This window comes from Podarcis gaigeae (genome assembly GCF_964106915.1).
Source record: "Podarcis gaigeae genome assembly, chromosome: 15".
In the NCBI taxonomy this organism is placed as follows: domain Eukaryota; kingdom Metazoa; phylum Chordata; class Lepidosauria; order Squamata; family Lacertidae; genus Podarcis; species Podarcis gaigeae.
In genome coordinates, this window is record NC_139692.1 from 13635676 (window position 1) to 13662955 (window position 27280).

At 41.0% G+C, this 27280-nt stretch overlaps 2 long non-coding RNA genes across 2 annotated transcripts; both read left to right on the forward strand.

Annotated features, from left to right (window-relative positions):
• The first annotated feature begins 1279 nt into the window (after positions 1 to 1279).
• Positions 1280 to 16793, forward strand: LOC310832277. The gene is made up of 2 exons (XR_014558235.1): positions 1280 to 1390; positions 16260 to 16793. It is a non-coding gene; the product is annotated as an uncharacterized lncRNA (long non-coding RNA).
• Positions 16794 to 20251: 3458 nt separating this feature from the next.
• LOC310832226 lies at positions 20252 to 26417 on the forward strand. Its single transcript, XR_014558170.1, has 3 exons — positions 20252 to 20593; positions 23498 to 23617; positions 26234 to 26417. It is a non-coding gene; the product is annotated as an uncharacterized lncRNA (long non-coding RNA).
• Positions 26418 to 27280: the final 863 nt, after the last annotated feature.

The following is a 27280-nucleotide window of genomic DNA, read 5'->3' on the forward strand; positions in this document are numbered from 1 at the left end:
ATCCCAGGTGATAGGTACACTGGACAGAGAAATGCTTATTATTGTTACAACCCACTAACTAAACTTCACAGAGACATTTTATTCATTTTATTATTATTATTATTATTCTGCCCATGCTTCAAGGAGTTCAGCACAGTGCTCCTGGTTTTTCCCTATGTCCATTTTGTCCTTCTCATAACAGATTTGTTTATTATGTTATTTACAGTGGTACCTCGGGTTACATACGCTTTAGGTGACATACGCTTCAGGTTACACACTTCACTAACCCAGAAATAGTGCTTCAGGTTAAGAACTTTGCTTCAGGATAAGAACAGAAATTGGGCAGTAGCAGGAGGCCCCATTAGCTAAAGTGGTGCTTCAGGTTAAGAACAGTTTCAGGTTAAGAACAGACCTCTGGAATGAATTGAGTACTTAACCCGAGGTACCACTGTATATACATTTATATACCCTCCTTCTTCATAAGATCTTGGGTCTTATAACAGATGAATAGATCTACTTCAAAGGCAAAACATGCATTGATTGCTGCACCCCAAATTATTATTACTGTATAATTGTAAAATAAAGTATAATATTAGAAGGATGTATGAGGTGCATGGTTGTAACAGGGCACAGCTGTGACTACCCCACTTCAGCACTTCTGAATTTGCCACTACAGCACCGTTGTCAAGGGGAGAAGAACTGAGCCATCACATCAGTTTTGAGACTCAGGCAGGATAAGGCTAAGATTTAGCATCCCCACCACCACCCCTTTCTCCCTTGATGAAATGGCCGTTTTCTGCAACTTGCCTTTTGTATTTCTTGGCAATGTTCTTTCCTTATCCAATAAGTTCATGGTTTCATAGACTCAATAATGCTTGATCTTAGCAAAATCCTACCAGACCACTTCTGCATTAATCTGTATTTCAGCTGTTTTAGAATTTATCTGGATTACAGCTGTTTTTACTCCTGCATTGTAGAGGGTTGTAGAAGACCTTTGGGGTCCCTTCCAACACTACAATTCTAAGGGGGGATAGGTTCTAATGATCTGGAATTCTTCTGGTTTTAGAAATCACAGCATGCTACTTGTAAGTGAATGTTTTACCACCATTTTGAGTTACAGATTGTTCCTACCAAGGGCATGAGATACGAGGGGCCTTGCATTTCAGTAATGAATGTGCACATTGATATTTTTAATAGATTGCTGCTTAAGATCCAATATATAAACCCACCTCCATTCATCCTACAATCCAGTTTATAACCTTGACCATAAATAGCACTTCATTCTTTGGCTGACTTTTGGATTCTCTGTTACTGCTGCAACTTCGTCCCACATTTTGAACCAGTGGAATGAAGAGATTGTACAAGATGCCAGCTGTCAGTTTCTTAGTTGCTCTCTGCTTGGAGACCATTGGTAAGTCTTTGCTCAGTCCAAATGAGGTGTCATTGTCACTAAAGCCACAAGGCTGTGCAAACCTTTTTGAGAAAAAGTCTCAGTGAGTTCGAGGGACGTGGGTGGCGCTGTGGGTAAAAGCCTCAGCACCTAGGGCTTGCCGATCGAAAGGTCGGCGGTTCGAATCCCCGCAGCGGAGTGCGCTCCCGCTGCTCGGTCCCAGCGCCTGCCAACCTAGCAGTTCGAAAGCACCCCCGGGTGCAAGTAGATAAATAGGGACCGCTTACCAGCGGGAAGGTAAACGGCGTTTCCGTGTGCGGCTCTGGCTAGCCAGAGCAGCGATGTCACGCTGGCCACGTGACCCGGAAGTGTCTCCGGACAGCGCTGGCCCCTGGCCTCTTAAGTGAGATGGGCGCACAACCCCAGAGTCTGGCAAGACTGGCCCGTACGGGCAGGGGTACCTTTACCTTTTACCTTTACTCAGTGAGTTCAGTAGGACTTAGTTCTGAGTAAGCACCCTTAGGATTAAGCTGTGAATCTTTCACAAAGATCTTTCAGCGAAAGTCGAAGTCATAAGCTATGGGAACATTTTTCAGAGTGATCATAGTTGTTTCTTCAATGGTGGTGTGAACCCAGCTTTGCAACTTGCCATTTACACATATGCAGGCAAGCAGATAGGCAGGAATGCAAAGTCCAATTCACCATACACTCAAAAATCAAGGGGGGAAATGATTGGAAAACAAAAGGTCACTTGCAACACACACACACATGAGAGAGAGAGAGAGAGAGAGAGAGAGAGAGAGAGAGAGAGAGATTCACTATAAACAGATTATTGTTCCTTTTTGAAAATACTTTTTATTAATTTTCAATTACAAAAATCTAATATATGCCACATTGTATCCATAACAAACAGATTCTTGTTCCCAAAGGTATTCTGTTGAGCCAGTTCTAAAGGTCATAGCCCCTTGTTTTAGAATTCCAATGTAAAGGCATCTTTCCCACCCTTGATAGGAAAAGCTACGTTTGTGATGGCTGTTTTGTAACAGCAAGGAGCACAAACTATGCTTTCTCTTGCACCTGGCATTGAAATGCAGGCAGTTCTGCACAGCTTCTCCTGCCTTCTTGCGATTCCCACCAAGCCAGGTTTAGAGCAGCCACTTTCAAAGCCAATTCCCAGGCAGGTCTGTTGGCCACTAGCCATTCTTCCACAGGTTCCTGCCAGAAGCCCCAGAAAGGAGATCCCACACTGGGACTGAAATAGAACAGCTGGTACAATCGCTTCACTGCCCCACTAACAGAAGAGGAAGTGAATGGGGTTATATAGTCACCCCCTTTTAGGAGACCCAACAAGAGGAACAAGCTTATATTCTCTTAGTGGGGGTGGGGGTGTCTGCCCCCCAGCCTAACTGGACATGCCATGAGTCCCAATTTCTCCCCTGGGACCATTTACCCCAAACTGCTGTGGTCTAAACTACTGAGCCTCTTGGGCTTGGTGATCAGAAGGTCAGCGGTTTGAATCCCCACAACGGGGTGAGCTCCCATTGCTTGGTCCCAGCTCCTGCCAACCTAGCAGTTCGAAAGCATGCCAAAAAGTGCAAGTAGATAAATAGGTACTGCTTCGGCAGGAAGGTAAACAGTGTTTCCGTGCACTCTGGTTTCCGTCACTGTGTTCCGTTGCACCAGAAGCAGCTTAGTCATGTTGGCCACACGACCTGGAAAAACTGTCTGCGGACAAACACCGGCTCCCTTGGCTTGTAAAGCGAGATGAGCACCACAACCCCAGAGTCATCTGCGACTGGACGTAACTATCAGGGTTCCTTTACCTTTACCTTTTTACACCCCCCCCCCCTGCCCCACACTTGATGTGATATGTGACATCAGGTGCTGGTCAGGTAGCAATGTGGCTGCCAATGTGCAATGCAGGGGGGCTTGAAGCATGCTCCTGATCGTGCACTGGCAATCAGCTGATTGGCACTGGCTTTCAGCATAAAAGGATCAGCTGCAATACTGATCCCAGCAGAAAAGCAGAGCTGAACATTAGCAGTCACTTCAAGCCCTGTTTGGCTAGGCAGTTTCTGTTCACCTCTTGATATGGGCCCCCAAGGGTAGGGAAACCCAGGATCTGTCTTGCCAGCCGGGTCCTGTTCCCCACCCCTGTCTTAGTACTAAATGAGCAAGAAGCTAGGCCTAATTGGGCTAGGTTTGCCCCCTCACTGTGGTGTTCAGTGAACATGTCCCACAGCAGTGGATGAAGGGACTCTGTGTTAAGAGCTTCAGTGTGTGAAGGAAGACTCGGGTCTATTCAGGTTCCCCTCTCTTGTAGGAGAACTCTAGTTGTGTGGACATGTATTGGTCACATCCAGAGATTAACTTTCTTTTTTTTATAATTTTTTTTATTGGATTTTCACATTTTATAAAGACACAAACAAAAAACACACATAAATGCTTTCATATCCTTACTTTCATAACCCTCTTTCCCTGACTTCCCCCCCCCCATACATCCCAATTTCCATGTTTAATTCAGCAAGTTCTTATTCCTCTCCTTAACCTATTCTTGTTATGTTTAAACTTAATTCTTTTTGTTAGGCCCAATTTTATTGTCCCGTTCTCTTATATACATTAGATCCTTTTTCTAAGATCGATCAAGGTTCTTATACCATAAATTTCCCCTTTTTTATATTAAAATATAAATCAAAGTTACAAAACCCAAAAATCATTAAAAAAAATTAGATTCTGTTTTTCCCCTCCCTCCCTGCCCAGGTATCTGTCCCTTCCCAAATAACTGTCCTCCCATGAAACTCCTAGCCCGGATTCCTCACATCAGAGGCCTTTAAGTCGCTTTCAGTCTCTCTCTGTCTATTCTGTTGGTAGTCCTTTTTGTTGGTCTTCAGATCTCGAGGGATGTCTGTCGCAGTCAGTTCATCTTCTCTCAGCTCAAACCTAATTGAAGAAACTTGCTGCCAAGGTTCTGCCAAAGATCCCCCAAATTCAAAATCATAAAGGCCAGAAAAGAGGAGGAAGTCCCAGTTATGTTTCTTTGCTCTTTTAACTTCCAATGTTCCATAGTATCCGGCGACTTCCTCCTTTGTTTTTCTCCTCTGTCTCGTCTTTACATAGTTTATAATCCAAAAAGCTTCTTCTTTGTTTCCTGACCGCGTAAATTTCTGTTCAAAATTTTTTATCTGTACTTTTTCCCCTCCGACCTCCTTTTCCACCAACTCCAAAGATGTCTTTTCTGGTTCAGCTGCAGAGTCTTTTAGAGTCAAGTCCTTATTTCCATCAGCAGGATTGCTTGTTTTAGAAATCAAGGTCGTGAGTTGTTTGTCCATAACCATAGCCTGCTCTTGCAAGGTTCCCACGAGAAAAAAGTCTCTTTCTATTTCTGCTAGTAATTTTCCTTCTGCAGCCATTGTAATGTCACTGGTTCCCCCTAGGGGGATTGCCATTATTCAGAGTTCTTTGCCAACAGTCTTTTACCCTGTTATTTACTTTGTTTCCAACCACTTCTAGTTAAATGTAACACCTTTAAACCAAAGAGATATAAAGTAATACAGTTCTTATCTTTATCCAACCATTTGACAGCTCGATTGACAGCTGTCAAACTCCTGTTCTTTCACGCTAGGTTCATGCGGGACGCTCCCGGATCCAGGGGGGGGGGTGCACAAAAGTTTTCAAAATTCACCTCTTCCCTCCAGCACAACTTCAAAAGGAATAAAAGCTTATTTCTTACAAATTAATGGAATCTCTTGTCAGTCTCAAAAAACACGAGGTTTTTTTCCCCCGATCTTAGTTTTTCGCTCCTTGCTTCAAATTATCTGTATGTAGGGGGGTGCGGACTTCCCTTTAGCACATCCCCCCGTTCGTTCCAAATTAAAGGTATAATAAATTTCTTTTAAAGTCCGAATTTCCTTCTACTCACGGGGTATTTGTTTCCAGTCCAAATATCGGGAAGAAAGTTGACGCTCTCCGGCAATGGCTTGCGGCTTCACTCCACTGAAGTAGCGGTCTACTCCCAGCACCACGCCGCTCCTCATACCCTCTCCGCAGCCTTTAAAAAGGCTCTTCGATTGTCGAGGAGGGCGCTTAAGGTGCCCACTGAGTCACCAAGTCCACAGGTATCAGAACTTTCAGGTGGGTGCCATTGCCATTCTAAGAGAATGAGGGAGGTGTTTCATGGTGAGTTCCGGCACCTCTTTTTCGAGAAAAATGGCACTGATGACATCACATCACATGCTGCCTGAACAGGTGGTTGGTGGGACTGCATAGTTAATCAGTGTATTGAATCCCCCCCCCCTCAGAGGTAAAAGCGAATAGCAGAGATCTCTGGTGTCATGGCTGTGAAGATGTACAACCGGACAATCAATGCGCAACACGCAAATTCACCTGTATTACTGAAAGCACTTCGTATTGTTACAACAGAATGGTGAGCTACGGTGAGTCTTAAAGGGAAAATGGGATGGGGAGTTGGATTTTTTATATATATATTAAATTTTATATTACATTTTCCAACATACATTTATAGTATCCAATCTAAATTTATCACATATTTTCTCTTTTAGACTTCCTTCAACGTCTCTGACAATCATCCATTATTCAAATTTTTAAATACGCATTTCCTAATTTTATATTGCATTTTATAAACCTTCACACACTTAGTTTTCATCAATACAATAGTCCTCTATCATTTACAGAACTTCTTGAAATCCCACTAGCGTTATTTGCTCATCACATATACATTTCAGATAGTCTGAAAATTTTCCCCAGTCTTCAATGAACTTTTGATCTCGTATATATCTGATCTTTCCTGTTAGTGTGTCCAGTTCAGCATACTCCATCAGTTCCATTCTCCATTCTTCGAGCGTCGGCAGTTGTTCCTATTTCCATTTTGGGGCCAATAATATTCTCGCTGCTGTTACTGCATATTGGAAAAGTTTACAGTCCATTCTATTTATTTCATTTCCTACTATTCCTAGAAGAAAAGCCTCTGGTTTCTTAACAAATGTATATTTCAACATCTTTTTCATCTCATTATATATCATTTCCCAGAAGCCCTTCACCTTCTTACAATCCCACCACATATGATAAAATGTTCTTGCTTTTTCTTTACATTTCCAACACTTATTACATGTTTTATACATTTTTGCCAGTTTCACAGGTGTGATGTACCATCTATAAATCATTTTCATAACATTTTCCTTTAACGCAGTACATGCCGTAAATTTTATATTTTCATTCCACAGTTTTATCCAATCGTTAAACTGTATATTATAACCCAAATCTCTGGCCCAGTGTATCATAACCGATTTAACTTCCTCATCTTTTTTTTTTTTCCAAATACATTTTTATTAAGGTTATACACATAACAAACATACAACCAAATACAAAAGAAAAAATTGTAACAAAAAAGAGAGTCAAGATATACAAGCCAACTTTTTCCTCTCTCTAACTATACAAAGATAGATTAATCTGGCTATTTCACAAAACAGTAAAAGATTAAAAAAAAACAAAACACACCCACAGAAACCGCCTCCTGGACTTCCTTCCATCCTTTTGGTAAGTATCAAATATCTGCTTCCAATTACGTATTTGATTTTTAATCTATAGGCCTAAATTCACACGCTGGTAGTATTTGTTCTGACCCCGCCAATCACATTAAGCATTTATTCCAATATAGTTCCAGTATTTACTCCAATTTTTCAGAGATTTCTGTTCATCGTGGTCTCTTAATTTACCTGTTAATTTATCAAGCTCAGCATATTTTATCATTTTAATTTGCCAATCATTTATATTGGGGATAGTTTCCACTTTCCAATATTGTGCCAATAAAATTCTCGCTGCTGTGGTGGCATAGAGGAATATCGTTCTATCTTCTTTCTTAATATCTTTACCCGTCATTCCCAGCAAAAAGGTTTCGGGTCTTTTGGGAAAAGTGTATTTAAATATTCTTTTAAGCTCATTGTAAACCGATTCCCAAAAGCCTTTCACCTTTTTGCATGTCCACCATAGATGATATAGGTCACCCTCCACCTCCCTACATTTCCAGCATTTCTTATCTTTTAGTCTATACATTTTGGCCAACTTCACAGGGGTGTGGTACCACCTATATAGCATCTTCCAAACATTTTCTCTCAGAGACATACATGCTGTAAACTTTATGTTACAATTCCACACTTCCAGCCACCTTTCAAAATCGATGTTATAACCAAAGTCAATTGCCCATTTAATCATTGCCTCCTTCACCTCCTCGTCCTTTGTATACCACTCTAAAAGTATGTCATAGATTCTAGATAGGGTTTTGTTTTTACCTTCTATTACTTCTACATTGAATTTTGATTTTTTGTCATCAAAACCCAACTTCTTCTTGTCCTCTTTTAGCAAATCATTCACCTGGTGGTATTGCAACCACCCAGTGAATAGATTTTTTATCTCTTCATAAGGTCTAAGTCTTGGCCCTTGGTCTGTTTTTCTTAACATTTCTTCATAGGTGGCGTTTTTTCCCTCCATGTTTGTTTTCTTCACCGTTAAAGCCTCAATTGGTGAGATCCACCATGGGGTCTTTCTTTCAAGGAGATTTTTATTCCTTTCCCATGATTGGTATAAAGGTCCTCTAAAAATATGATTTAGAAAGCTCTTGTGGGCCTTCACTTTCCCATACCAAAGGTACGAATGCCATCCGTACCAATTATTAAAGCCTTCTAAATCCAGTAGATCTCTATTCTCCAGTTTTATCCAATCTTTTAACCAAAGTATGCAGGCCGCTTCATAGTATAGACTTAGATCCGGGAGAGAAAAGCCCCCTCTTTCTTTTTTATCTATCAAAATTTTCATTTTTATCCGTGGCCTTTTCCCCTGCCAGATATACTTTGCCAAGACTCTCTGCCACTCTTTGCATTGTTTTAGGTCTTTAAGTATGGGGATGGTCTGGAATAGAAATAGCATTCTAGGCAGAATATTCATTTTGACAACAGCTATCCTCCCCAAAAAGGAGAGTTTCATCCTCCCCCAAAATTCCATGTCTTTCTTTATACTCCTCCAGGTGACATCATAGTTATCCTTATATAAATTTATGTTCTTAGCTGTGACCCATATCCCAAGATACTTCACTTTCTTAGCTACTGCAATTTCCGTCCTTCTCTCTAGATCTATTATTTCTTCCTTTGTTAAATTTTTAACCAACGTTTTGGTTTTATTTTTATTTATCTTAAGTCCTGCCACGGCTCCAAATTCGTCAATCTTTAGTAAAGCTTCTTTTACACTCTTTTTTGGGTCTTCTAAAGTTAGTACGATGTCATCTGCAAAGGCCTTGATTTTATATTCCCTCTTTCCTACCTGCACTCCTTTTATTTCTGTTGCCCCCCTCAGTCTCTCATTCAATATTTCTAGTACCGTTATAAACAGTAAAGGAGACAGGGGGCAACCCTGTCTAGTTCCTTTATATATACCAAAATATTCTGTTGTGATGTTGTTTATTACCAATTTTGCCTTCTGTTCCTTATATATTGCTTCTATCCCTCTTCTAAATTTCTCTCCCATTCCCATCGTTTCCAGACTTTTCTTCAAGAACTCCCATGAGATGTTATCAAACGCCTTTTCAGCGTCTATAAATACCAAGGCCGCTTGTCTGTCTATATTCATATCCAAATATTCAATAATATCTATCAGATTCCTTACATTTTCCCTTAATTGCCTCCCTGGAAGGAAACCCGTTTGATCTTTATGTATTTTGTTGTTCAAAACCTTTTTTAGTCTTTCTGCCATTATATCTGTGAATAATTTATAATCATGATTTAATAATGAAATTGGCCTATAGTTTTTCACTTCCAGGGTATCTGCATCTTTTTTAGGAATCAAGGTAATATATGCTTCCTTCCAGGTGTTCGGGATCCTTCCTTCCTTTAATATATTATTCATCACTTCTCCTAGCACTGGGGATATTTGGTTACTTAGTGTTTTATAGTATTTGGCCGAAAGGCCATCTGGCCCTGGGACTTTCCCACTTTTCATCCTTTTAATAGCCTTTTTTATCTCTTCTTGAGCAATTGTCTGGTCTAATATCTCATTTTCTTCTTTTGAAATTCGTTTTAGGTGATGCATTTGCAAAAAGTGGTCTATTTCTTGCTTTGTTTCCTTTCCTCTTTTATATAAATCCTTGTAATATTTTTGAAATATCTTTCTTATCTCTTTTGGCTCTTCCACAATCCTTTCTCCTTCCCTTATCCTACTAATCGTATTTTGTTTTCTTCTTTCTCTTATTTGCCACGCCAGGTATTTTCCTATCTTATTTGCTGACTCAAACGTTCTCTGATTCATCATTTTAATTTTCCATTCTACCTCTTGGTCGATTATTGTAGAAAATTTAGCTTGTAATATCTTTATATTCTGTTTTGCGATCTCCTCATTGGGGTTGATAGTCAACTTTCTTTCATTTTCCATAATCTGTGTTAGGATCTGTTCCTTCTTTGTCTCTTTTTCTTTTCTTACTTGACTATTTTTCTGTATTAAGAAGCCCCTCATAACTGCCTTTCCTGCGTCCCACACAGTCTCTATAGCAGTTTCCCCATTTAAATTCTATTTAAAATAGTCTTCTATTGACTCTATTGCCTTATTTACAATCTTCTGATCATTAAATAAAAATTCATTCATTCTCCATCTAACCGTTCGGATATCCCTACCTTTTAGCTCAATGGAGACCGCATTATGATCAGATATAGTTCTTGGAAGAATTTCCGATTTAGTTAGATTTTGAGTTAGTTCCTTCGAAATCCAAATGCTGTCTATTCTTCCCCAACTCTGATTTGGGTTTGAGAAGAAAGTATATTGTTTTGTAATGGGGTTTTTAAGTCTCCACGCATCAATCAGTCCCAGATTGTTTACCATATCAAAGAAGGATCTCGGTAATTTACCTTCCTTCTTCTCATGTTTTTTTGTTGACTTATCTAGGTTTGGGGACACCACCCCGTTAAAGTCACCCATCAATATCATTTTTTGGTCCGTCCATTCCATCAATTTGTCTCCTAATTCCAAATAAAAGGCTGATTTTTTATCATTTGGAGCATATATTCCCACAACAATTATTTTTTCTCCCTGAAACACCATTTGAACAATGACTACTCTCCCTTGGTCATTTTTGTATAATAATTGTGGATCATATTTTTCCTTTATGTATATTACCACCCCTCTTTTCTTCACTCTATCTGATGTCACAAAATCTATTCCCAATCTCTTATTGCTTAGTAATCTCTTATGCTTATTTATTATGTGCGTCTCTTGGAGACATATTAAATCACAGTTCTTTTTCAGTAATATGTGTGTAATCTGATTCCTTTTATTTTTATTGTTCAATCCATTCACATTCCAGTTTAGTATTTTTAATGCCATCTGTTATATACTATTTAATTAACTTATTAAACCTATATACAATTTAGTGTTCTTTGTCTCCTTCCTCTAGTTCTTCTCTTTCTCCTATTGAGCTCTCCTCTCTTTCTTCTTCTTCACTCCCTCCTTTTTCTTCTCCTTGCTGGTTCTCTACCTCCTCCTCCCGCATCATTTTCCCCAGGTCCTTCTCGTATCTCCTTGCAAATTTTTGAAGTTCTGAGATAGTGGACAGTTTAAACTTTTTTTCTTTGAAATAGAATGAAATACCTTCCGGAAACTCCCATCTATACAAGATCCCATTTTTCTTCAGTTGATTTGTTAATTTTTTATATGGGTCCCTCCTTCGAAGAAATCTCGAAGGAATCTCTTTGTAAATAATAATTGGGTTTTCTTCAATATATAACCTTTTGACATAGTTCTGTTTCAAAATTTCGTTTCTTATCTCTAATGAGTTAAACATGGCTATTACATCTCCTGGCAATTTTTTCCCTCTGGCCTTGGCCGATTTTGTTCTTATTCGAAATATGTTTACCAAGCAATGGTTTATCTCTTCTTCTTTTCTATCTAGCCATATTGCCAGCTCTTTCACCACTTTAACTCTAATATTCTCATTTAGATCCTCTGGTATTCCTCTAAGTTTTAGGTTAGATTGGTTTTGTCGCAACTGCGTCATCTTTTGTGGGACTTCCTCATCTTTTGTGGGAGCAAGATTTTATACATCTTGGACAAAATTTTATTTTCATTGTTTATTATTTCTATTTGAAATTTTGATTCTTTTTCCTCATAACCTCTTTCTTTTAAGTCCTTTTTAAACATTTCGTTAACCTGATAATAATGCAACCAATCATACACATACTCTTTCACTTCTTCATAGGGTTTCATTTTCCATTTTCCTCCTTCCTTTATAATCAATTCTTTATATGTAATCCAGTTCCCCCTCATATTGACTTTCTTAAGACTCATAACTTCTAACGGAGATAGCCAGTGGGGAGTTCTTGATTCTAAGAAACTTCTATATCTCTCCCATATTTCTATGAGATCGTCTAAAGATGTGGTTTTCGAAACCTCTATGAATCTTTCTTTTCTCACACCATAGATATGTGTGCCAGCCAAATCTGTTATCAAAACCTTCTAAGTCCAATAACTCAGTATTTTTTAACTTTATCCATTCTTTCAACCAGCAGAGACATGAAGCTTCATAATATAATTTCAAGTCTGGCAGGGCGAAGCCGCCTCTTTCTTTCGCATCCGTTCGCATCTTATACATAATTATTGGCTTCTTACCTTGCCAGATATAGCTTGAAATTGCTCTTTGCCACTCTTTAAATATCGTTGTCCCCTTAATTATTGGAATTGTCTGAAATAAGAATAACATCTTTGGCAGCACACTCATCTTAATCGTTGAAATGCTCCCCCAAAAGGATAACTTCATTCGGCCCCACACCTCTAGATCTTTCTTTATTCCCTTCCACACTGGCACATTATTATTCTGAAACAAATCAATACTCTGGGGGTTAACCAGATTCCCAGGTATTTAACTTTTTTCACCACTTCTATCCCTGTTTGTTGTTGCATTGTTTCTATCATACCTTGATCCATATTTTTTGCTAACATTTTAGGTTTTTTTCTTATTCAATATAAAACCTGCCACTTGACCAAATTGTTCAACTTCCTCCAAAACAACTTTTAAACTTTCCGGCGGTTCTTCCACTGTTATTACCAGATCTAACAATGGTGAAAGAGGACGTCCTTGTCTTGTACCTTTTGATATTTTTAATTCTTCCGTAGTCATATTGTTTACAATCAGCTTAGCTCTTTGTTCAGTGTATATCGCTTTTATTCCATTAAAAAATTCATTCCCCACCTCCATGTGTTCTAAATTTTTTAACATAAAGTCCCAAGATATATTATCAAAGGCCTTTTCTGCATCCACAAATATTAACACTGCTTGTTTCTCATTCCGGGCTGTCAGATATTCTAACAGATTGACTATATTCCTTATATTGTCCTTCATCTGTCTGCCAGGAAGGAAACCCGCTTGATCTTTATGTATAACTTCTTGTAACACCTTTTTCAACCTCTTTGCTAAGATACTTGCAAAGATTTTATAGTCCGTATTTAACAATGAAATAGGCCTATAATTTTTAACTTGAGTCAAATCTAAGTCTTGTTTTGGAATAATTGTAATAAAAGCTTCTTTCCATGTCTCCGGCATTTCTCTGTCCTTAAGAATATTATTCATAACTTCTCTCAATGGTGTAGACAGGATGTGTCTAATTTCCTTATAATAACTTGCTGTAAATCCATCTGGTCCTGGAGCTTTCCCTTTTTTCAACTCTTTTATGACTTCATTAACCACTTCTATTTCTATAGGGGCATTCAGCCTTTCTTTCTTTTCTGTCGGGATCTTCTGCACCTTTTTTTCTTTTAAGAATCTTTCTATTTTCCTCATATTATTTTTCTCTTTGTTATTGTATAAATGACTGTAAAAGTCCAAGAATCCTTTCCTAATACCCTTTGGATTGACTATCTCTTCACCTTCCATGTTGATTTTATTTATTGTATTCTGCTCCTTTCTTTTCTTAATTTGCCACGCCAGCCATTTTCCTGATTTGTTTGCAAACTCAAAGTTTCTTTGTCGCAGCTTTTTTATATTCCATTGCACCTCTTTGTTTATTATCATCGCAAATTGTGTTTGCAGAGATTTTATGGTCTGTTTTATTTTTAAATTATCTGGTTTCTTGATTAATTTTTGTTCATTGTCCATTATTTGTTTTAAGATTTCCTTCTTGCCTTTTTCTCTGCTTTTATTTTTAATTGAGTTCTGTTGTATAAAAAAACCTCTCATCACCACCTTGCTGGCATCCCACACTACATTCATTTTTGTACCTTTATTGCAATTGTTCAAAAAGTACTCCACCAACTTCTTTCATGCTTCCTCTAATTTTTTTTGATCATCTAGAAGGTAATTGTTAATTCGCCACCTGAAGCTTCTTTCTTCATAACCTCTTATTTCACATTTGATTGGATTGTGATCTGAAATTACTCTTGGTTGAATTTCAGCTTGTATGATTCTTGGAGTCAATTCGTTAGATACCCATATCTGATCGATTCTCGACATTGACTGATTTGATTCCGAATGGAACGTAAACTGTTTGTCAAGTGGATGTCTTAGTCTCCATATATCTATTAAATTGCAGTTCTTTATCATTGAGAAAAATGTTTTTGGTAGTTTTCCCTCTTTGCTCAACCTTGATGCTCTCAATCTGTCCATATCCATTGACACTACTCCGTTCATATCTCCCATTATTATAATTTTTTGGTCCATATAATCAAACAAATTTTCTTCCAAATTTTTGTAAAAATCAGTCTTATTTCAATTTGGTGCATAGATCCCGACAATTATTATTTTTTCGCCTTGCTACTTGATCTGGACTGCAATTATTCTTCCTTCTTCATCTTTAAAGATTTGCTGAGTTTCAATTTTATTTCTTATGTACAATACAACCCCTCTCTTTTTGTTTTTATCTGACGATATAAATTCATTTCCTAATCTTTTATTGATCAAAACTCTTTTATGTCTTCTTGCCACATATGTTTCTTGTAAACATACAATGTCCAAATTTTCCTTTTTTAAATATTGTCCAATTTTATTTCGTTTTTTCCTATCATTCATCCCATTAATGTTCCAATTCCATACTTTCAGCGCCAAAGGGAAAATGGGATGGGGAGTTGGATTTGACTGGCAAGCCAGATTATTATCTCCCTCAGCCATTGCAGACCAGGTTTTGACAGGTGAACAGAGTTATCCTACTTTCAGTCACCTGGTGCCCAGTGAAGGCTGGCCTATTAGGGCCAAGGAGACACTGTCCCACCAAACTCAGTCTGCCCTCAGCGAGCCCTCACTTGCTGAAATATACTCGGAGTTGAGTGTGGATTTCATGCTCTTTATTCAGCTCATGGTAGTGAGGAATAAAAGTTTCCCCAAAATATCTGCTTTATATACATTATTTACACAATGGGTCACATGTGATTGGCTAATTCTGGGGATTCTCCTGTAGGCCAATCAGGTAGCGGATTCACTTCCACCTGGAGCTGGATTGGGTGGCTCCTGCGGACCAATCATACTGCTGCATTGTTCTAGGACCAATCAGACTGCTGCATTCTGGACCCTATTGTTTAGGACCAATCAGACTGCTGCATTCTGAATCCTATTGTTATAGGACCAATCAGACTGCTGCTTTTTTGGATCAACTCAGTACATAACACCTGCCTTCTTAATTACAACCAGTCCACAGGGTGAAACTGGGGGGTCAGCTTCCTTCTCCTGAATCTCAATGAGGAGGAGGATTGAGGGGGGAGGACACTTGAATTGGCTCTCTTCCATGAACTCTGGTTTCACTTACTGTCAGAGCTCCCTGCTTGCTGCCCCCCCCCAAAGAGCACCAATCACCACAGACCAGAAGAAAAGGGAAAGGCACAGATAGCTAGATAAACTAGAGCAGAAGTAGACAACCTAAGGCCCGGGGGCTGGATACAGCCCAATCGCCTTCTAAGGCCCGGGAATCAGCGTGTTTTTACATGAGTAGAATGTGCCCTTTTATTTAAAATGCATTTCTGGGTTATTTGTGGGGCCTGTCTGGTGTTTTTACATGCGTACAGTAGAATGTGTGCTTTTATTTAAAATGCATCTATGGGTTATTTGTGGGGCATAGGAATTCGTTTATTCCCCCCCCCCCAAAAAAAATATAGTCTCGTCCACCACGTGGTCTGAGGGACGGTGGACCAGTCCACAGCTGAAAAAGGTTGCTGACCACTGAACTAGAGCCATGTCTTTATTTGATGTCAACAAATTGGGATCTGTAGTCATCCCCCATTGCAGAAACTAAAGCTTGGTCTGCCTATCATTGGCTCTGTGTTCACCTACTGTTGGCCTGTCTGCTTTCGATGGGCACTAGCCACAAATGCTGATGTCACAATGACACCAGTTGACCTTTTTTTGCCCACATGGGTCTTACAAAGATAGTGCTTTGCATGGGGCACCTAAAGACCCAACAATCAGCTGGCAGCCAAATCTCACCAAGCCTCTTTGAAAGCATTGTTGGAACTTCAGAAGCCCCTTTCAAAGTGCTGACTTGTGGAGCACTTTGCTGTGGATTCACCCTTGCTGAACGCCATATGTGCCGAGTTAATCCTGTGTGGAATGCCCGCACTGCAACTTTGAGGCCAAATTAGATGTGTGACAGCAGCAAACCTGGGTGTCCTAATCTGGCGACTCCTGAATTCCTGTAAAGGGGGATGCAAAGTGAATTATTGCAATTGGAGAAGTGTTTGTTTTAGAAGCTCCTCAAATATTAGCGGTAGCAGTTGTACTTAGGAAAGCATAACTACATTTTTGCATGCCTGTCCAAATAGAGTTTTCTCACATTTGGGAATGTTTGAAATATTTCCACCACAAATTCGTTGCCACCCAAGGCTGACTCTTCTCTATTTTTGTCTCTTTTCATGGGCAAAGATGATGCAACGCTGTTCGTGGACCGAGGCTGTGTTGGTAGTTGTATTCATCTACGACGAGATGCGCACTATAGGAATCTTACCTGGTGCTGTCGAACTAATTTCTGCAATACGGAAAATATCTGGCCCCATGATGTCCCATCAGAGCTAATAGTAACATAACAGCATAACAATGGTTTGAGACGGGGATTCTGGGAGCTTGTGTAGCAATGTGGCTATTCTCTCCCCTACTCCCAATCACAACCCATCTTGTGGCTTTCTTTCTTGCACTGCTTTGTCAATGGAATTACATGTTACATTTATGCCATTTTTAATCCGTGTTACTTTGTAAATGCTATATAATGTTTCCCTTTATGTTTCCCTACATCATTCTTCAAAGTTCATAATATTTTCTCCTTCATCTATTTTCTGGATGAAGCAGTGTGTATCAATAAGCCAATGAATTCATTTCTACTGCAGCCTGATTAATGCATATAATTTCACAAGATTTATATACCACTTGATTGTAATAAAATATCAAAGCAGTTGGTCTTGATCAATAGTTATGCTATACCCCCTGACTCACTGGGTTTCTAAAGTGCAATTTGCAAGACAGATTAGATCACCAACATCATGGTTAGATAAACCCACCAGAGTAGGAGAGGCATAGCTGTCAATGTTTCCCTTTTTTAAAGGGAAATTCCATTATTCTGAATAGGATTCCTCGCAAGAATATGGAAAAGTTGACACCTATGAGGAGAGGCCCACAAGGACACTTTCCCAAGGGCCTCCTAAAACCTAGAGATGCCCCTCATTGGCAATGACAGTCATAAAAATATATTGAACTAGGAACTCAGCTAGATCAGTAAAGAAAAATTGTTTTATACAGTGGTAATTCACAAGACGAAATTAATTTGTTCTGCGAGTTTCTTCGTCTTGCGGATTTTTCGTCTTGTGAAGCGCGGATGCACCCTGGTATTAACGGTTTTAAGAAAAAGGAAACAAACTCGCAAGACGTTTCATCTTACGAAGCAAGCCCATAGGGAAAATCATCTTGCGAAGCAACTCAAAAAATGAAAAACTCTTTCGTCTTGCGAGTTTTTCGTCTTACGAGGCATTCGTCTTGCGAGGTACCACTGTATGTGATATATATGTGATATAACACTGTGACACCAGATGGCGCTGTGGACTCCCGTCTTTCCCTACCGGATTTTCCTGTATGAGGTTTGTAAAGGTAAAGGGACCCCTGACCATTAGGTCCAGTCGTGACCGACTCAGGGGTTGCGGAGCTCATCTCGCTTTATTGGCCGAGGGAGCCAGCGTACAGCTTCCGGGTCATGTGGCCAGCATGACTAAGCCACTTCTGGCGAACCAGAGCAGCGCATGAAAACGCCGTTTACCTTCCCGCCAGAGCGGTACCTATTTATCTACTTGCACTTTGACGTGCTTTTGAACTGCTAGGTTGGCAGGAGCTGGGACCGAGCAACAGGAGCTCACCACGTCGCGGGGATTCGAACCGCCGACCTTCTGATCGGCAAGTCCTAGGCTCTGTGGTTTAACCCACACCGCGTATGAGGTTTACAATGCATTTAACTGAAACACTTCTTTGGTGTGCCTAGATATTGTTTTAAAGAGAGTACTAACTTCATCTTTTTTGTATCATAGATAGAGTCCCACACCAAAATCAAATGTTTGGCCAACTTCCTGTTACAGACCTTGAGTGATGGAAGAGAATCATGGGGCAACCTGACATAGCGTTTCACCAACCTGGTTCTTAGGATGTTCCTCCCAGCATGGGACCTAAACCTTATTGTTTTCTTTGTGTTTGGTCAGAGCTCACTGCTATTGTTTACTGTCTATACAGCAGCCAGGTGGAAGTAACTCATCATGTACCTGATACATGGTAGCTACTTTGAAAGACTGGAACAATCCACTCATTTATCACTTCAGAAATTCCCTTGTTTGTAGGTACAAAAGCTATGTTTATAGGTCACGCCTGCTTGTGTTTTCAGGTCATCAGTCTCTTTACCATACATCTCAGGACAAAATAAGATGTCATGGGAGAGGGGAAATGGGGTTTCCAACCATACATTCCTCTTGTCACCTTAACATGGAGACTGGGAAATTTTCTCCACTGAAAATGCTGCAAGATACAGAGGGAAGATAATTTTGTTTGGTTCACATTTTAAAGCAAACTAGCCTACATTATACCTTCCATGGCGGGTGGCGCTGCGGTCTAAACCACAAAGACTCTTGGGATTGCTGATCAGAAGGTCGGTGGTTCGAATCTACGCGATGGGGTGAGCTCCCGTTGCTCTTTCCCAGCTCCTGCAAACCTAGCAGTTCAAAAGCATACCAGTGCGAGTAGATAAATAGGTACGCTGTGGCGGGAAGGTAAACAGCGTTTCTGTGTGCTCTGGCTTCCGTCACAGTGTCCCATTGCACCGGAAGCAGTTTAGTCATGCTGGCCACATGGCTTGGAAAGGTGTCTGTGGACAAACACAAACTCCCTCAGCCTGAAGCAAGATGAGCACTGCACCCCATAGATGCCTTGGACTAGACTTAACCGTCCAGGGGTCCTTTACCTTTACTTTTTTACCTTATACCTTCCACACTAATGCACAGATGAAGACATAGTTACCCTTTAGATTTCATACTTCTCTGAGTTGGTTATTTCCAGGTACTACAGATTTTTCAACCTGTTTTTAAATGTACATGAAAAACATACCAGTCATTGTACCAAAGCTTCCCTGGGTGCGGGAATCTGAGGGGAAGGGAGGTCTAGCTAAAACAGGGTGTTCTCTCTCTGCTTGCCCACCCTTCCCATTAGTCTCTTTCTGCCACCAGGTGAAAAAGTTTATTTCCTACAGGATGCCTTTTACCAATCACCCATAAAAACAGAGCTCCCCCCCCCAATGGGTGCCATTGCCATTATGAGAGAACAAGGGAGGTGTTCATGGTGAGTTCCGGCACCTCTTGTTCTAGAAAAATAGTAAAGGTAAAGGGACCCCTGACCATTAGGTCCAGTCGTGGCCGACTCTGGGGTTGCAGTGCTCATCTCGCTTTATTGGTCGAGGGAGCTGGAGTACAGCTTCTGGGTCATGTGGCCAGCATGACTAAGCCATTTCTGGTAAACCAGAGCAGTGCACGGAAATGCCGTTTACCTTCCCGTCGGAGCAGTACCTATTTATCTACTTGCACTTTGACATGCTTTCGAACTGCTAGGTTGGCAGGAGCAGGGACCAAGCAATGGGAGCTCATTCTGTCGCAGGGATTCGAACCACCAGCCTTCTGATTGGCAAGTCCTAGGCTCTGTGGTTTAACCCACAGCACCACCCACATCCCTGTAGAAAAATAGCACTGCTTAAAACCTCCTTTCTTCTCCTCCTTATTTCTCCTCCAGAAGCCTGAAGATGGCCTAGACTTTGACTCTTGAGCATGGAGTGAAATATTAATGGAGATCACAAGTCATTGATGAAACAAAATCAACACTTTACTAATGGGATAAAAAAGTTGTTCTTAGAAACAAAAAGGTTTAAACATAAGACAGTTTACAATGCATACAAGCAATTTCTCCTAATGGAGCAAAAGTACAGCCAAACAAACATAGATGTAAACATAATCCAGTTTTCCCTATCTAGCCATAGTTCCTAAAGCTAAAGACCTATATCAGATTTGATCTTTCTTATGCACTCCAGCTTGTCGGGTATCTCAGGATCCCTTTGTATCCTGAGATCACACCTTGATCTACACATCCCGTCACATCTTCTAATATTTTGGTATTTTTACTAATACATTCATTTTTATGCACTCATTTCCCTTAAACGTGCATTTTATAAACACTGGTGGGAGAGCTGCATTGCAAACTTTGGACAAGGACAAATTTCAGAGAATGGCTACATCTTGGTTCTCTTATTGCTCCAAATTTGCTGGTTTGGGCTTTGAATGTGAACTGAATGGAATTTCTTTCCCATTCCCTAATGGTCGGTGATAAAAACACACAGTCCTAACTTCAACCACATGAAGACAGTAAGATTGTTTCAGGCATGACACCCACACCATTTTTCTTCAAGCACACGGCAAGCCTGCCAAATCTACACGAGTCTCTAACTGTTCTTCGCCCTCATAAAGCTCTTTTAAAAAAAGAAAAGAAAACTCACCAGGGTCAAGGTTGTAAAATGAAGTCCTCCAGAATTTGCTTCCCATCACCCAGAGCAAAGAGGCTGCAATGTCTCACTGGTTGCTTTTATTTGACTTTGAGGTCCTCGGCTTCTGTTCCTTCCTTGGAAGAAAGAAACGAAAAGATGAGCAACGTTCTGGCAATCGGCTTCTTAGCCCTCCTCTACCTTCATGCTGGTAAGTCACAGAGTCAAGAAGAACAAAGCGCTGTAAAAGGGACCTGCTTGGACAAAAGCCATTGGGGAGAGCTGAGTTAACTCAGACCACCCAGTCTTGAGAACCCCAGTGTTTGTTGAAGCTGCTATAGCTTACTGCTGTAGTGGAGAATAATAGTAACAAACGCATCTCAAATAATAGTGGAGAATCTTCTTTAGCAGTGGAGACTCCCTGCACAATTTCTTACCCTTTGCCATATGCTCAGCATTTCTAAGTGTGAAGGCGCTCTTGCAAGTTGGGGGCTTGCATGGGGGAAAGGGGGGCATGCTTCTTTTAAGATGGTATGTTGACCATCAAAGATAAACACCCACTCTCTATTACAGAGGGGTCTGAATGCCCTGGCTGCATTTGGACACACTTTTCATAAGTGCCACCTTCATTTGGATACCTAACTGGACATTTGGATGGCCTATATTGCATCCGTTTCGGGGCCCTAATCCCCCACCAGCCCCTGTGGCAGTTTATTTCCTTGGGTAAAATCCCTCACAACTTCAATCCTAAAAAAAAACTTTGGTTGGCCCTTTGGTCGGCCCCCAAGGCCCTTCACTTCATCAAATCTGGCCTTCTTTGAAAGAAGTTTGGACACCACTGGCCTATAATATATCAAGCTATATCTAAAAGCTAAGATTAATTATAGCAGGAATCATTTTTATCCCAAGGCCCAAGTTTGCTTGAGCAAATGCTCAGTAATAAAGTTTAATTTTATTTTTATCTGACCATGTTAAAATGTGTCATGCGAAACTTAAATGTTTGCCTCCCCCCTCACCACAAAAAGCCCAGGTAGAGCATTTTAAACCAGCAGTTCTACACTTAAATGTAAAGAAAATTACTGTATTTTTCGCTCTATAAGACGCACCAGACCACATGATGCACCTAGTTTTTGGAGGAGGAGAACAAGAAAAAAAATATTCTGAATCTCAGAAGCCAGAACAGCAAAAGGGATCACTGCACAGTGAAAGCAGCAATCCCTCTTGCTGTTCTGGCTTCTGGGATAGCTGTGCAGCCTGCATTCGCTCCATAAGATGCACACACATTTCCCCTTACTTTTTAGGAGGGAAAAACTGAGTCTTATAGAGCAAAAAATACGGTATATGGGACAGCTTGTAATTTCAACTGAAGCTTCCAGAATTCTCTCCTTCCTTCATCCCCCATTGGGGAAAAATAGATTCCCTCTGAAATAAAGTACCCAGGTCTGGCCCAAGACATGTTGGCACCAGAGGTGAACCACAAAATGGTTCCCCCTCTCCGTCAGGGAAGACGGGGTGGTTGAAGATCTACATGAGGAACAGGGGGCAGGGCAGAGAAAGATCTACACTGGGATCTGCTGCTTGTGTGGCTCCTGCTGCCTGAGCTTAGGCTATGTGCCTTGAGGCATGGTTTTTAAAAGTGAGAAAAGGAGGGACAAATGGGCACGGTCATTTTCTCCCTAGCTTTTTCTTGTCAAAAGAGTTGCTTAGTTTTGCTTTTTTTAAAAACTGTTTCCTCTCCAAAGGCGGGATCCATTGCTAGAGATTTCAGACTGGCTAAGCAGAGAAGGTGGACAGAAGGCTCTCAGTAATTAGAAATATATTGATGCTATTGATTCCCTCCTGTGACAGGAGAATGACTGAACCATGGCTTTGAAGGTTTTTTTTTGGGGGGGGGTCAGAATCTTGGATAGCTCCACCCCACTTTGAGCATAAGAGAACTTTCCCTGATCTCTTGTTGAGTGTGTTGGCATGTTTTGCCTTTCCCGTAGCAAAACGTCACAACTTTGGCAGTATCAGGCCTTGGGCGGAATCCTTTAGTCTATCTTCCTGAATGGGGGGGGGGTGCAGCGGTGACCCACGCCCCCTTTCTCTTTGAAGCGGCAATACCAGGGTTCACCGTTAAAGGGGTTTCTGAGGGGAGGCTTTGACCGTGCGCCGAGAGGTCATCATTGCTCTCTCCTGCAATGGCTGAACCATGGCTTTGAAGGTTTTTTTCGGGGGGGTCAGAATCTTGGATACCTCCACCCCACTTTGTGCATAAGAGAACTCCTGATCCCATGTCGAGTGTGCTGCTTTTCAGGGAGCTGGGCATGTTAAGCCTGGAGAAGAGGTTAAGGGGTGATATGATAGCCATGTTCAAATATATAAAAGGATGTCATATAGAGGAGGGAGAAAGGTTGTTTTCTGCTGCTCCAGAGAAGCGGACACGGAGCAATGGGTCCAAACTACAAGAAAGATTCCACCTAAACATTAGGAAGAACTTCCTGACAGTAAGAGCTGTTTGACAGTGGAATTTGCTGCCAAGGAGTGTGGTGGAGTCTCCTTCTTTGGAGGTCATTAAGCAGAGGCTTGACAACCATATGTCAGGAGTGCTCTGATGGTGTTTCCTGCTTGGCAGGGGGTTGGACTCGATGCCCCTTGTGGTCTCTTCCAATTCTATGATTCTATGATTCATGCAGCTATGGCTGTTGCCTGTTCTAGCTTGAGGAGCCATTTTCTTTCTTTCTTTCTTTCTTTCTTTCTTTCTTTCTTTCTTTCTTTCTTTCTTCCTTCCTTCCTTCCTTCCTTCCTTCCTTCCTTCCTTCCTTCCTTCCTTCCTTTCTTCCTTCCTTCCTTCCTTCCTTCCTTCCTTCCTTTCTGTCTTTCTGTCTTTCTGTCTTTCTGTCTTTCTGTCTTTCTGTCTTGTTTTCATTCATTTTCATGGTACAGAAAATATTTTTTTAGAAAACAATTGCTACAACAGTAAACCACAAGTAACTTGTCCTGATAAAATTGCAGACTTTTTATCACGCCATGTGTTAACGTTTCATTTGATTACTCTAAGAGATGACAACACATTTTCCCATTCTTAGTAGCCACTCACTTAATGTTTTCCCTTTCTCTTCATCTGGCTCAGCTGGAGCTCCAAAGTGCCTGGAATGTAAAAAAGTTGCACAAGATAACACCTGTACGCATGAAGAAAAAACATGCTCAGCGAGATTGTGGAGATTCTGCTATTCCCGGCTGAAGGTTGAAGGTGAGTCCAGGAGGCAATGATTACTTTGGGGATCCTGCGCACACAATGGAAAGATAATTCTGCTGGAATAGTTATAATCCAGTTTATTCTTAAAATACATTTTGCAAGATCTTGCTGCAGACATACAGAAAGCACTTTCTGATGTTGCCTCCTATTGGTGAAGACCTACTGATGTTGGGGAGCTGTGCCACTCACCCTTGACATGTTATTTATTTTTTATTAATATACATTTTTATTAGTTTTTACATATTTTTCCAAATAGAACATATAATCTCATCTCATCTTATACAACATTTTGGCTATTTTAGCCTGAGACTTCCATCAACCACGTCTAATGATTTTCAAACCTCATCTCTTAATCTTACATTTGATCCTAACTATTACTTTTAATAATCCATAGCTTAAAATCCATTCTCATAAATCATTTCTGCAATATTTCATATAGTTCTCCTTACAAAACTTCTTGTAGTCCTACAAGCGTAGTCAGTTGGTTACAATTGTCTTTCAGATAACTTGTATATTTACTCCAATATTTCAAGAATTTCTGGTCCTGCTGGTTTCAAGAATTTCTGGTCCCTCAGGCTAAATCCTTGGCATGTTTAATTTGTCTTTCGATTGAATAGCTGTTTCTCTATACCGATATATACCCTTTGTATATCACTGTACAAGCATACCAGTTTCCAGACTCTCTCTTTCAAAAGACTGCAAGATAGGTAGGTAAGGTAATTTAAAGAACCCCTGGATGGTTAGGTCCAGTCAAAGGTGACTATGGGGTTGCAGTGCTCATCCTACTTTCAGGCTAAGGGAGTGGGCATTTGTCCACAGACAGCTTTCTGGATCATGTGGCCAGCATGACTATACTGCCTCTGGCACAATGGAACAGTGAGACGGAAGCCAGAGTGCACAGAAACGATGTTTACTTTCCTGCCATATTGGTACCTATTTACCCTATCATGCAGATTCGAACCACCAACCTTCCGATTGACAAGCTCAAGAGGCTCAGTGGTTTAGACCACAGTGCCACCCGCGTCCCAACATAGAAGAAGAAGAAGACTTTGTATTTGATATCCCGCCTTTCACTCCCTTTAAGGAGTCTCAAAGTGGCTAACATTCTCCTTTCCCTTCCTCTCCCACAACAAACACTCTGTGAGGTGAGTGGGGCTGAGAGACTTCAGAGAAGTGTGACTGACCCAAGGTCACCCAGCAGCTGCATGTGGAGGAGCGGAGACGCGAACCCAGTTCCCCAGATTATGAGACTACCGCTCTTAACCACTACACCACACTGGCTCTAGGTAGATATTTGCTTGTCACCTGTACTGTTAAATACATAGGTGATTTGCCATGAAAACCCTGCCACCGCGCTATCTCAACTGAAAAAATAGAAATAGGAAATGGGGGGGGGGGAATGTGTGTTAAGGTTGCATTCCACTAAAGATGAAACCTTCATTTTCATACTCTTGCCCCGTACAGTGGTACCTCTGGATGCGAACAGGATTCGTTCCGGAGCCCCTTCGCATCCAGAAGCGAATGCAACCTGCTTCTGCGCATGCATGTGACTTCATTTTGACCGTCTGCGCATGCGCGAGCTGTGAAACCCGGAAGTAACGTGCTCTGTTACTTCCAGGTCGCCACAGCATGCAACCCAAAAATACTTATCCCGAAGCTACTTCAACCCAAGGTATGGCTGTAATTGGTAAGAGTTCGTCCTCTGTAAATGGCTGAAGTTTGTTACAAGAGAGGGAGACACAAGTCTAGAAATGTCATATCACATGTTTATTGAATGTACCCAAAGGAAGCTCAGGAGGACCTTTCAGAGCTAACCTCCCCACTGTACTAACTGAGACATTTCTTCTAATCCTGTTATAGTTATCATTAATGCAATTTATTTAGCTTGTTGTTGCTTACTATTAAAAAAAAATGAAACTCCACGTGACTGGGGTTTTTTGTTTTTTGCTTTAATCTTGCAAGTCTGTTGGGCCATTGTCTACCTGGCAACATCTCGGTCCATATATCTGAAGGAACGTCTCCACCTCCGTCATTCTACCCGGACACTGAGGTCCAGTGCCGAGGGCCTTCTGGCAGTTCCCTCACTGCGAGAAGCCAAGTTACAGGGAACCAGGCTGAGGGCCTTTTCAGTAGTGGCACCCGCCCTGTGGAACACCCTCCTATCAGATGTCAAGGAAATAAACAACTATATGACATATAGAAGGCAGCTGAAGGCAGCCCTGTTAAGGGAAGCTTTTAATGTTTGATGCATTACTGTATTTTAATATTTTGTTGGAAGCCCAGCCAGATGGGTGGGGTATAAATATATTATTATTATTATTATTATTATTATTATTATTATTATTATTATCTGGAATGCATGCAGTTCTCAGTTAGGGAAGAGGCAAGGGCAACTCAGCTCCAATATCAACCCAAAGCACCCATGGGCAGGGACCCAACACCCTGGAATATCCCAAGGGTGTCGCTCACAATGGCAATGAATTTGTTAGACCCTTCCTAATCCTACTTGTGATTACATGGTAAGGGAGGAAAGGTTCTTTCGGGGGAAATATGCTTATCAAGTTGGGGTGTCCCATGGTACATTTTTGTCTTTCTTTCTCTTTTATCCAGGAGCCACCTCAAGTGTGGATCGGGGATGCTCTATGGTTTGTCGCAGCGTAAAGAATATGAAAAGTCAACGCGATGAGAAAATGATGTGTTGCGTGAGAAACCTTTGCAACACACACAACATGTGGCACAATAAATAAATAGTTCTGAGCAGAGAGATGAAGAATAAATCTTTATTGGGAATTAATTTATGATTTTTGACTGAATTTCCACAGTAGCAGACTTATGGATGCAAAGGTTGGGAACCTTTCTCGGCCTCAAGACCACTTTCCCTTCTGGGCATTATTCCAGGAGCCACAGACTCGTGGTGGACAGGTCCTGAGAGAACAATTACTGTAAATTTTACCTTTGTGCAGTAGGCTAAACACCATGCATACACACACACACACACACACACACACACACCATCCTCCTTTCAGACAAGCAAGAGGCCATTATCAGAGTTTCAAGGAACACTCCAGTCAGGCAAAAAGACTCATGGAAACTGATGAGGTGTATGGCTTGGAGAAAGTTTTGAGGGTCAAGCACAGCGGTTCCCCAGGTCTGAAGTTCCCCCAACGCTATGTTCACACATGGCTCTTAACAGCACATGCACAATGAGAACCGGTGACATTTAATGCAGGATGATTCACTGAGGTAGAAGATGAATAGAATAGAATAGAATAGAATAGAATAGAATAGAATAGAACAGAGTAGAGTAGAGTAGAGTAGAGTAGAGTAGAATAGAGTAGAGTAGAGTAGAGTAGAGTAGAATAGGCAACTTGCTTGCTCAGAAAAAGCTGTTACAGTTTCTTCTCCCTTCCCCTCAGGGCAAGATGATCATAAAATCAAAGAACTTCGTAGCTGGAAGGGACCACAATTTCAGGGTGGTCATTTGAGGGACTCCAGGACTGTGGGGGTCATTTGACTTCATCTCTGAGGTCCATCCTTGGCCTCAACTCTGGCTCAGCCTCTTCCGGTCGGCGCCAGCGTTTAATGGCGGTCCTAGCCTCGAGCTCCGAGGCAGGACGGCTCCGTAAGTTCGGGTCTTACCCGCTACGGCAAGCGGGG